Consider the following 8,375-nt stretch of genomic DNA (forward strand, 5'->3'; position numbering starts at 1 on the left):
AAATTCCCGAATGAGTTTTATTGGATCTTTTCGTCATACCCTAAGTTCAGAAAGGTGTGTTTTCTCTGAGTGTGACAGGGACTGGGCCTGAGTGTGTTACTGGAACACGTCACGAAAAAGAGAGTTTAAACTGACTCCCTTTCTCATTGATCGACAACCTCTACATGTAATTTCTCTGCAGTAAATCTATGTTTTTACTGCCTCTTAACAGTTTTTTGGGAGGGCGGGGCCTGTCCCTTACACATGCTATCCACATTCCAGCATGATCCTCCAAGTTTAAATCAACCTGATTGATTAAAACCTTTAATCTCTACGACAATTTTGTGTAATTTTCTGTGTTGCTCAGTAAGACATGTTACTTATATTAAGTGCAGCACGGATTCAGCGAGCCTGGTACGTCATGAAAGCACTTGGCTTTCTCAAGTATCGAGGTCACAGCAGACTTTTGGTCCAAAAATGCTCTTTTATGGTTTAAACCTGCAGTAACCTTTTCCTCTTAGGTGGCCCTCCTTTATTTTCCTCCTGGCAGTCAGTTGTGTGTGCGTGCCTGCTGCGTGTGTGTGTGAGTGGTGTGCCTCCAGTTGATTGAATTACTAGAAACTCCTCTTAAGCATGCACGATTTTCCCAGAGCTTTAGACGGACTGGAAAGGGAGCAGTCCACGAGTGATTGGAGGAAAAAAAAACCCGAAACCTTTTGGGGTTCCCAAAGGATAAAAACAAGAAGATCTTTGTTGTTCTTGCTTCATTCGTGGGATCTGAAAGCTGAGACCAAACTCCACTTTTCAGATCTTGACAATGTTTGGCATGTTTTTTAAGAGTCGAGATGTTTTCGGGGCTGAGCTGCTCTTTCGTTCGGGTTAGAACGAGGCATTATGTCATGTTCAGAGCAACACACTCAGCTCGGATGACATTACTGTAGAAGCCACAGTTAAGCATGCCTGATCTTTTCCAGCGATGCAGATCCACTGGAAAGGGAAGACTCCACAGGTGAGAGAACAAAAAAAAAAAGAAATAAAAAGAAAAAAATGCCTTGAGGCTTCACAAAGCATGAGAACAAGATTGTGAACGTTGAGTTTTACTCGGTTGTGTGCTCTGAAGCCTTTGAAGACACACAATGTTTTTATGGATCAATGCATAGTTTTGGGGTTAATAGTCACTTTTATGTTCAGATTCAAGGTATTGTTTACTCACAAGGCGGTTCGCACAACTAATGCTGCTCAAATGTGTGTGAATGCAGTCAAGCTTTAATGATATAAATAGTCTAAAGCATTTCTGATTCTTACTCAGCTGTAGACCCAGTGGAAAGAAGGGAGTACCCCACTGGTCTGCACTATAAAAAAAAACCTTTTGAGGCTCACGAAGGATGACGAGAAGAATGTGTGTGCATGTCCTGGCTTTGCTCCATTTGTGGGGTCTCAAGCCTTCGACCAGATGCTCAGCTGGGGTCTGACCCTGCAGGTTTTAGCACATCCGTCAGGGTCAGGATGTGGCTTCAGGGCTAAGTTGCTTTTATGTGCAGGTTTAAAGTTAGACTTCAGGTCAGAGCTAAACTTTTGCACGATTGAAATGCTGTGTGTGTGTGTGCGTGTGTGTGCATGCAGGGCTCCTATGAAACATGGATTATGTCTTTGTTCTCGTCTCGTAGATCAAAGCTTTGTGGTATTTTGTAACCAGCTCTTTTTGCAGCAGGTTTATTTTCTGCAGCGTCATGTCTTTGCAGTGTGTTTGATGTGAGTGTGTGTCAGTATATTTTGTATACTTTAGCAGCTGCGTGTTTGTGAGTGTATTTGTGTTGGAGCGGGAGGGATTTCAGTGTGGGCTATGTTTGTAATTCTCCCTTTCGAGTTGTTATTGCAGGTTATGGACAGTGACATGTCTTATTTCTGCTTGTTATTGTGTGTTTGCAGTGCACAGGATTGAAGATGTTTATCTTGTGCCTCTTGTTGCCGGGGTTTATGAAGCCACTTTCTTGATGATTGCACATTCCAAACACTGCAGCACAGATTCAGGCTGCTTTGGGACTAAACTAAGCCAGACGTTACTCGAACTTATGAGCTCCAACAGTTTAATCTTTTGATATTGTTTTAAAATATCCTTTTAGGAGAGCATGACTGACTTTGCTTAATTTTTAAATTTGATGAAGCAACTTTATGTAATATAGTTCTTTGGGTCATATTCTTTCAATCCTTTTCCAGATACAAATATTCAATCCTCTGTGTGCCTCAATATAGCAGCAAGGCTTTTTTTTCTTTTTTGCAGGTAGATAATTTGCAAAATGCATATCAGTAGCCTCTCACTGGAGGGAGCCAAAGGTACATTAGAACTAATCCAGCATTTGTCCACTCATGGCAGTAATGCAGTGAAGGATAGAAACATTCAGTAACTAAGTTACTTTGAGAGAAAACAGATTCTAACCTTGTGATTCTTTCTGAAAATCAAATAAGTCACTTGGTTCCATGACTTTTATGCTCCCGACACGATTACTGCCCATTCCTTCTTTCTGTGGTGCAAGTGACGCCAAAGCTAAAGTGTGTTCCCGAAAGTGAAGGCTGCGTTCAGCGTGAGCCACAGAAAATGTTCCCTCTCCTGCCGTTTCTTGTGTCATGTCCTACTCTTCTCACTGGAAGTGCTGGCTTTAGTCCAGGAGCACGTCGGGGTTTTGCCGGCGGTTGCCCTGACTCCTCCGGTTCATTCTGGCTGAGGAGGAGCAGGGAACATGGCGGAGACGATGAGCGCCACTCCCGCCATGAGGGAAACCCGTCCCGTAGTCACTCATCTTATCGATGAAGAATCCTGAAAAGACAAGAAGCTTTAGGGGTTTGCAGCTTTGCTTGACTTAAGACTTAAATTATTATTCCATTTTAGATATCTTTACTTGATAACTTTTCACTTTTTTGTACTGGATTACATTTCAGAATCTGGACTTTCTCACTTCTCTCTCAGGCAAATGAGCTGATTCACTATGTTTACTGTAACCAAAGTATTTTTTTTTACTCAAGTATATGTATTTATGCTTTGGTGGAGTTTCTAAGGACTTTTCTCACCTTTAATCAGAATCACCCACATGCACATTCACACCTACAACCAATTTAACCTCGCCAATTAAGTTAACAAGCATGTGGAGTTGGATCACCCACGCAGATAGAGGGGTGGAAAAAAACCACGTGCCTCTAGAGAGAAAGTTGTTGTCACTGAGTTTAAAGCGTGACTGTATCTGTACATACTGTATTTCATTCAATTCAGTCAAATCAGAGCAGAGTAGAAGACGCCAAAACAGAGCGAGATCACAAGCGCGCTATCGTTCATGACACCCGGTCACAACCACAGAGCTGAGATAAGCATCAGTGGATCCATCGTGATACAGTTGATCCTGAGGCGATAATGCCCAGAAACCTCCTCTCATGAAGGAATCATAATTAGAACGCTTTGACGGCATCTTCTCAGCATCCATCACTCGGTCGTCTTCAACGAGGTGGAGCTTTGAAAACGGTAAATAAGTTAAAAATAGGAGCATGTCGGGTTAAAAATAGAACACCACAGGCTATATCTGTCCCTCCTCCACTTCAGTTCGCATTTAACTGACTGAGAGGTCAGTGTTAGCCTTCAGCCTTCATTAATTTACATTTACATGTGGGAGTGACGCTTATAATCCAATCGGGACCTTTCCCAGCTCCCGGTTAAATGGAAAACACTGGCTATTAATGAAGGAAGCAAAAGCTATTTCAAAGGATTTACAAGAGAAAAGAGAAGGATGTTTAATTTTTTTTTTTTTTTTGCTTAATGTAATAGGTCAGGAATTTATAACACTGCTGTCTATATATAGTATATTGTTCTAAAAGAGTGAGGAAATGGTCTGTCCTTCACTCCTATAATCCTCACACTGCTCTCATGCCTCTTTGTTTAGGAGGAACAACAGCCTTATAAATCCATCCGATGAACCTGTCCTAACTACACGTTGGGTTTCTGCTGGAGAGGCTTCCCCCGCTGATTTATGGCCGAATGTGCTCACAGGCGGGACGCTTTCTGGCAGAGGTGCCCCTGTCGGATGCCAGTGCAGCTGGATGTTTTTCCAGGCTGTATTACTGCTATTGTTTAGAGCCGTGAGTGAATATGGACCATAACCTCAGTAATACGGTTCGATTCCTCCCTGGTTTGTTAAAAGCGGGGCTGTCATGATAGGGCGGTGTATTCAGTGTTGGTTCGTCCAGAGAGAAGTGGAACAATATAATTATTTATTCTCCCGGCCTGCAGGAATCAGGGGTTTTCACTGCAGTTTTAGTGCCAGTGTAGTTGTTTTTAATGATTAAAATAGATGATTGCTAACAGACTAATGGTGTAGCTGAGATACTTGGACGTTTAGGGTTATGATAACGTTGATAAAATTTTAATCAAAATAGGGCGGGTGTATAGCATCCCCACCGCACAGTGAAATATCTCCAGTTGAAGTACAGTCTTAGGGGACCTTTCCATGTGGAGTTGGCGTGCCACTTTGCATATTTTCTGCTTCCTTACAGTCCACAAACATGAAGTTAAAATTGGTGTCTTCACATTGCCTATGGTTTGAGTGTGAACGTGTGCAACATTCACTCTGCAAGCTAATGACTAGCTGTGGTGCCAAATAAGCCATTTGTCTTAAAGATGAGTAAATATTAGACACTTGATTCTTCATGACACAGAGATGTCGAAACTGTACTGCCTGATTTCTAAATATGACCATTCTAACATCAGCGAGTGCATTTTTACCTCACTTTTAGAGACAAACCTATTATATAATGATTTGTTTTTTCTCGCCTTTTTCATTGTGTTGCCGCGGGCTGTTATGACTTCTTGACGACACAGCTCATGAGAATGGCACATGTAAGATAATGCAAAATCGGTGAAGAAGAAAAAAAGATATTTGGGAAGCGGAAAGCGATCAGCCATGAAATTGACACAACCGTGATATCGTAATTTTTTTTTTGCAACTTGCTCTATGAATACCAAATGGAGGATCCTTGTAGATAGATGACTGACAAAATCCATGATAAACTGAAGGCAGTCCTGCGTGTCAGGAGGCAAAAAAAAAAAAAAAAAAAAAAAAACTCATTTGGTTAGAATGAGGCTTACTGGGCAGCCGTCACAATGCAGAACGGAGCATAAGCACCTCTATTGTGAGATATTTAATGCCCTGGGAGTACGGGATGGAGAGAAATGCAGACAATGCACAAACCTCGAGGTTTTTCTAAACCTCTTCCTAAGCAACATTAACCTAACGGTCAAATGGAGTAATTATTTGTTATTCTAGAGACATGAAATCTATTTTGTGTGGCTCATTGTAATAAATAATGCTATCATGCTGGTGTAATAAATCAGTAGGAATAAACGCAGTCAGGGCTAGCTGTGTTTCTGTAGAGAACAGTAAAACTCACCAGCTATGGGGGGTCCAAACAGGCCTCCACTGCTGCGATGAGGCATGAAAAACCCCAGCGCACTCCCGGGCGATGGACTCCCACCAACCTCCGCCAGCACTGTGATGTGAATGGCCACCGTTGCGCAGTACACCAGACCGTACGCGGCGCTGAAAACCGCCAGCCTACAGGAACGTGGCGGCCAGCGGGCAGAGCAGCAGCACAGTGCCCAGCAGAATCACTGTGACTGTCAGCTGATTCACCTGTTTGGGGGAAAGAGGGGGGGGGGGATATCGTCGGCTGTTAGCAGAGTTTAGCAACTCGCTGAATAATTCATGTGCGAATAAAGTCACATGTCAACCTGTCTTAGACTTGTCTGGGAAGCTAGCGCATCCCAACAAAGCTCATGCATGCATACAGGGAGCATGCAAACACCATACAGAATGGCCCTAACCCAGGATTTGACCAGTGTGCACGCGCTAAAGCCAGTTCAGAGTTAAGGTGCTGTAGGCAGGATTCGCATCGCCGCCATCTTGCTTAGATGTTGACCCATCTAAGATGGTGATTTGAACCCAGCCACAACCAATCCTGTGCCTGTTTTCTCTGACTCACGACCTTACGCAAGTTAAGCCCCTCCCAAATGAAACATGTGACGACGCCCCTTGACCAATCACAGTTAGAGCCTCATGGGATCTTCTGATTGGTCAAAGATACCTGGAGCTGTCGAGATTCCTTTTCACGTCAGAACAGAGACAGATGGAAACGCTGCGCCCTCGCGGTAGTGCAGTTATACTACACTCCTAAAGGATTATCAATGGATACTCTAACATTTAATCCAAAGAAAACACAGAAAAATTAGCATTGACTAGCAAAATCCTGCCTACAGCACCTTTAAGTCTTCCCTGAGGAATTATTTTCAATATTTAAGCACTGAATTTATTATTAGACAAAACATACCGTCTCCACCAGTCTGAGGTTGGCCAGCCAGCCAAAAAACACCCTTCCAAACAGGTCCAGCACTGCAGAGATGGACATGAGGGCGGCTGCCTGGTACTCCTCGATCCCCCTGCTGCGGGCGTACGGAATCAGGAACAACCCCGGGGCAAAGAATCCGAGGGCGGCAAACACCCCGAACATCGAGTAGACCATGAACCGAGCATTTGTGATGAGTGTGTAATCTACATAGCGACGGATTTTGGCTTTTAGCTCAGCACTTTTAGTCCTTCTGGTCAAATCAGGTTTGTCCTCAAGGTCTTCAGGAGACAACCGCTGGTCACCCTCCTCTGATGGTTTCAGTTCCTTTTCTTCTTCACAGCTTGGCTGGACGTGATCCAGGTCCTCCAGGAACAGGCCCTCCTCTTCTGCTTTGACCTCACTGACACAGGAAGCATCTCTTGTGGCTTCCAGGGGCCTCAGGAGCATCCCGCACACACACAGGTTGAGCTGCAGGCCTCCGAGGATCAGCAGAGCGCCCCTCCAGGAGTAGCTGTCAATCAGTAGCTGGAAGAGCGGCGTGAGGATGAAGGTCAGAATGCATTCTCCGGAGCTGGCCAAGGCATTTGCTACCGGACGTCTCTTCTCAAAGTATAAACCCAGCAGGGTCATTGTAGGGGTCCAAGTTAATGCGTAACCAAAGCCTGCAATAAAGGAGAAGAAAGGATGTTGTTTGGTGTGCATTAGTTGGGATTTAACTGGTACGCAGCAAATCCCACTTACCGTTTAAAAACCCCACTGTGAGGTAAAGTTCCACCATGGTGCGAGAAAAAGAGCCGACTGCAACGCCGACGCTGCATATCAGTCCTCCGATTATCACGACCGAGCGACAACCGTAGCGGGTGCTGAGCGCCGAGGCTATCGGAGCTGCAGAAGGAAACACAAGACACACACACAAAGATTCAAGTCGAGAATGAGGCAAACAAATAATCTGATTCAGAGCAACTGAAAATAAAAAAAGGCATTCATTTATTCAAATGTAGAAATAAAAACATTTCTTTGAAAGGAGCGAGGTTTTAAGAGTTTGACTGTTAACCCTTGTCACCTGCTGTTTTAACCCTGTGATCTGATGGTGAGCACAAAATGGGATGTAGTAGAGTGCCACCTGCTGGTCAAACACCGTGACCCGGGGATTTCACCTCAAGGTCACCAACGTGCAGGATTTGTAAAATGTGTGCATCCAAAATGCAGAGCTTTGAGTCATATTGGGAATATCCTAGCACGTTGAAGTGTTATATATTGAATGCAGAGGAATAAATCGGTGATAATTACCCACAATGTGAATGGCAGCAACCGCGATGGAGGTGATCCATGACGTTCCTGCTGCCGTGGTTTCAAAGTACTGGTGTATTTCAACATAGAAAGCACCGAAAGCCTTAATGACCCCAAAGGTGAGACCGAAGACGATGAAAGCAGAGAGCAGGATGAACCAAGCGTAGCCTCCATCGGGGGCTGCAGGTTTCCCCACAGAGACCCTTCTCTTGTGGGTCTTCGCTGGAGAGTCCATGTGGACCTGGACTGGGTTCTGCTGTGCTCGGATATCTAGACAAGAAAAGCAAATAGGTGGGTGTTTTTTTACTTTGTTTTGGGTGCTTTCTAGCCACAGTCGGCAAAGAAGAAGCCATCTGTAATTACATTTAGTTCTTCTTTAGATATCAGTGAATGATTTATAGTTTCAATAAACTTGCAGTTTGCATTTTTTAAACCAGAAATGCTGTCACTTTTATTTGAATTTTAATTTCTTCAGTTTTCACATTTTTCACTAAAATGTGATTTGATTAAGGAAATCCACTTGAAAAAACATGAAAAGGTTTTTTTATTACTGCTGGCAGCTGCTTCCTCTGAAAGCGGGACGCCTTCAGCGTGATTCTAGTGAACTGAACTGGAGACGAGACTCTGACCTGTATCAAACACATCAGTGATGGCTTTGCATAAAGCCTGCGTGGCGCTCTGATCGCCTGCCCTCCGACAGCTCATCTGAGCCCGTCCAGCTT

General features: G+C 44.0%; 1 pseudogene; it reads right to left on the reverse strand.

The window, feature by feature from the left end:
- Positions 1-2,689: 2,689 nt before the first annotated feature.
- LOC115392353 (monocarboxylate transporter 2-like) lies at positions 2,690-7,888 on the reverse strand (annotated as a pseudogene).
- Between the last annotated feature and the right edge of the window lie 487 nt (positions 7,889-8,375).

Source organism: Salarias fasciatus, chromosome 7 (assembly GCF_902148845.1).
Source record: "Salarias fasciatus chromosome 7, fSalaFa1.1, whole genome shotgun sequence".
Lineage (NCBI taxonomy): Eukaryota > Metazoa > Chordata > Actinopteri > Blenniiformes > Blenniidae > Salarias > Salarias fasciatus.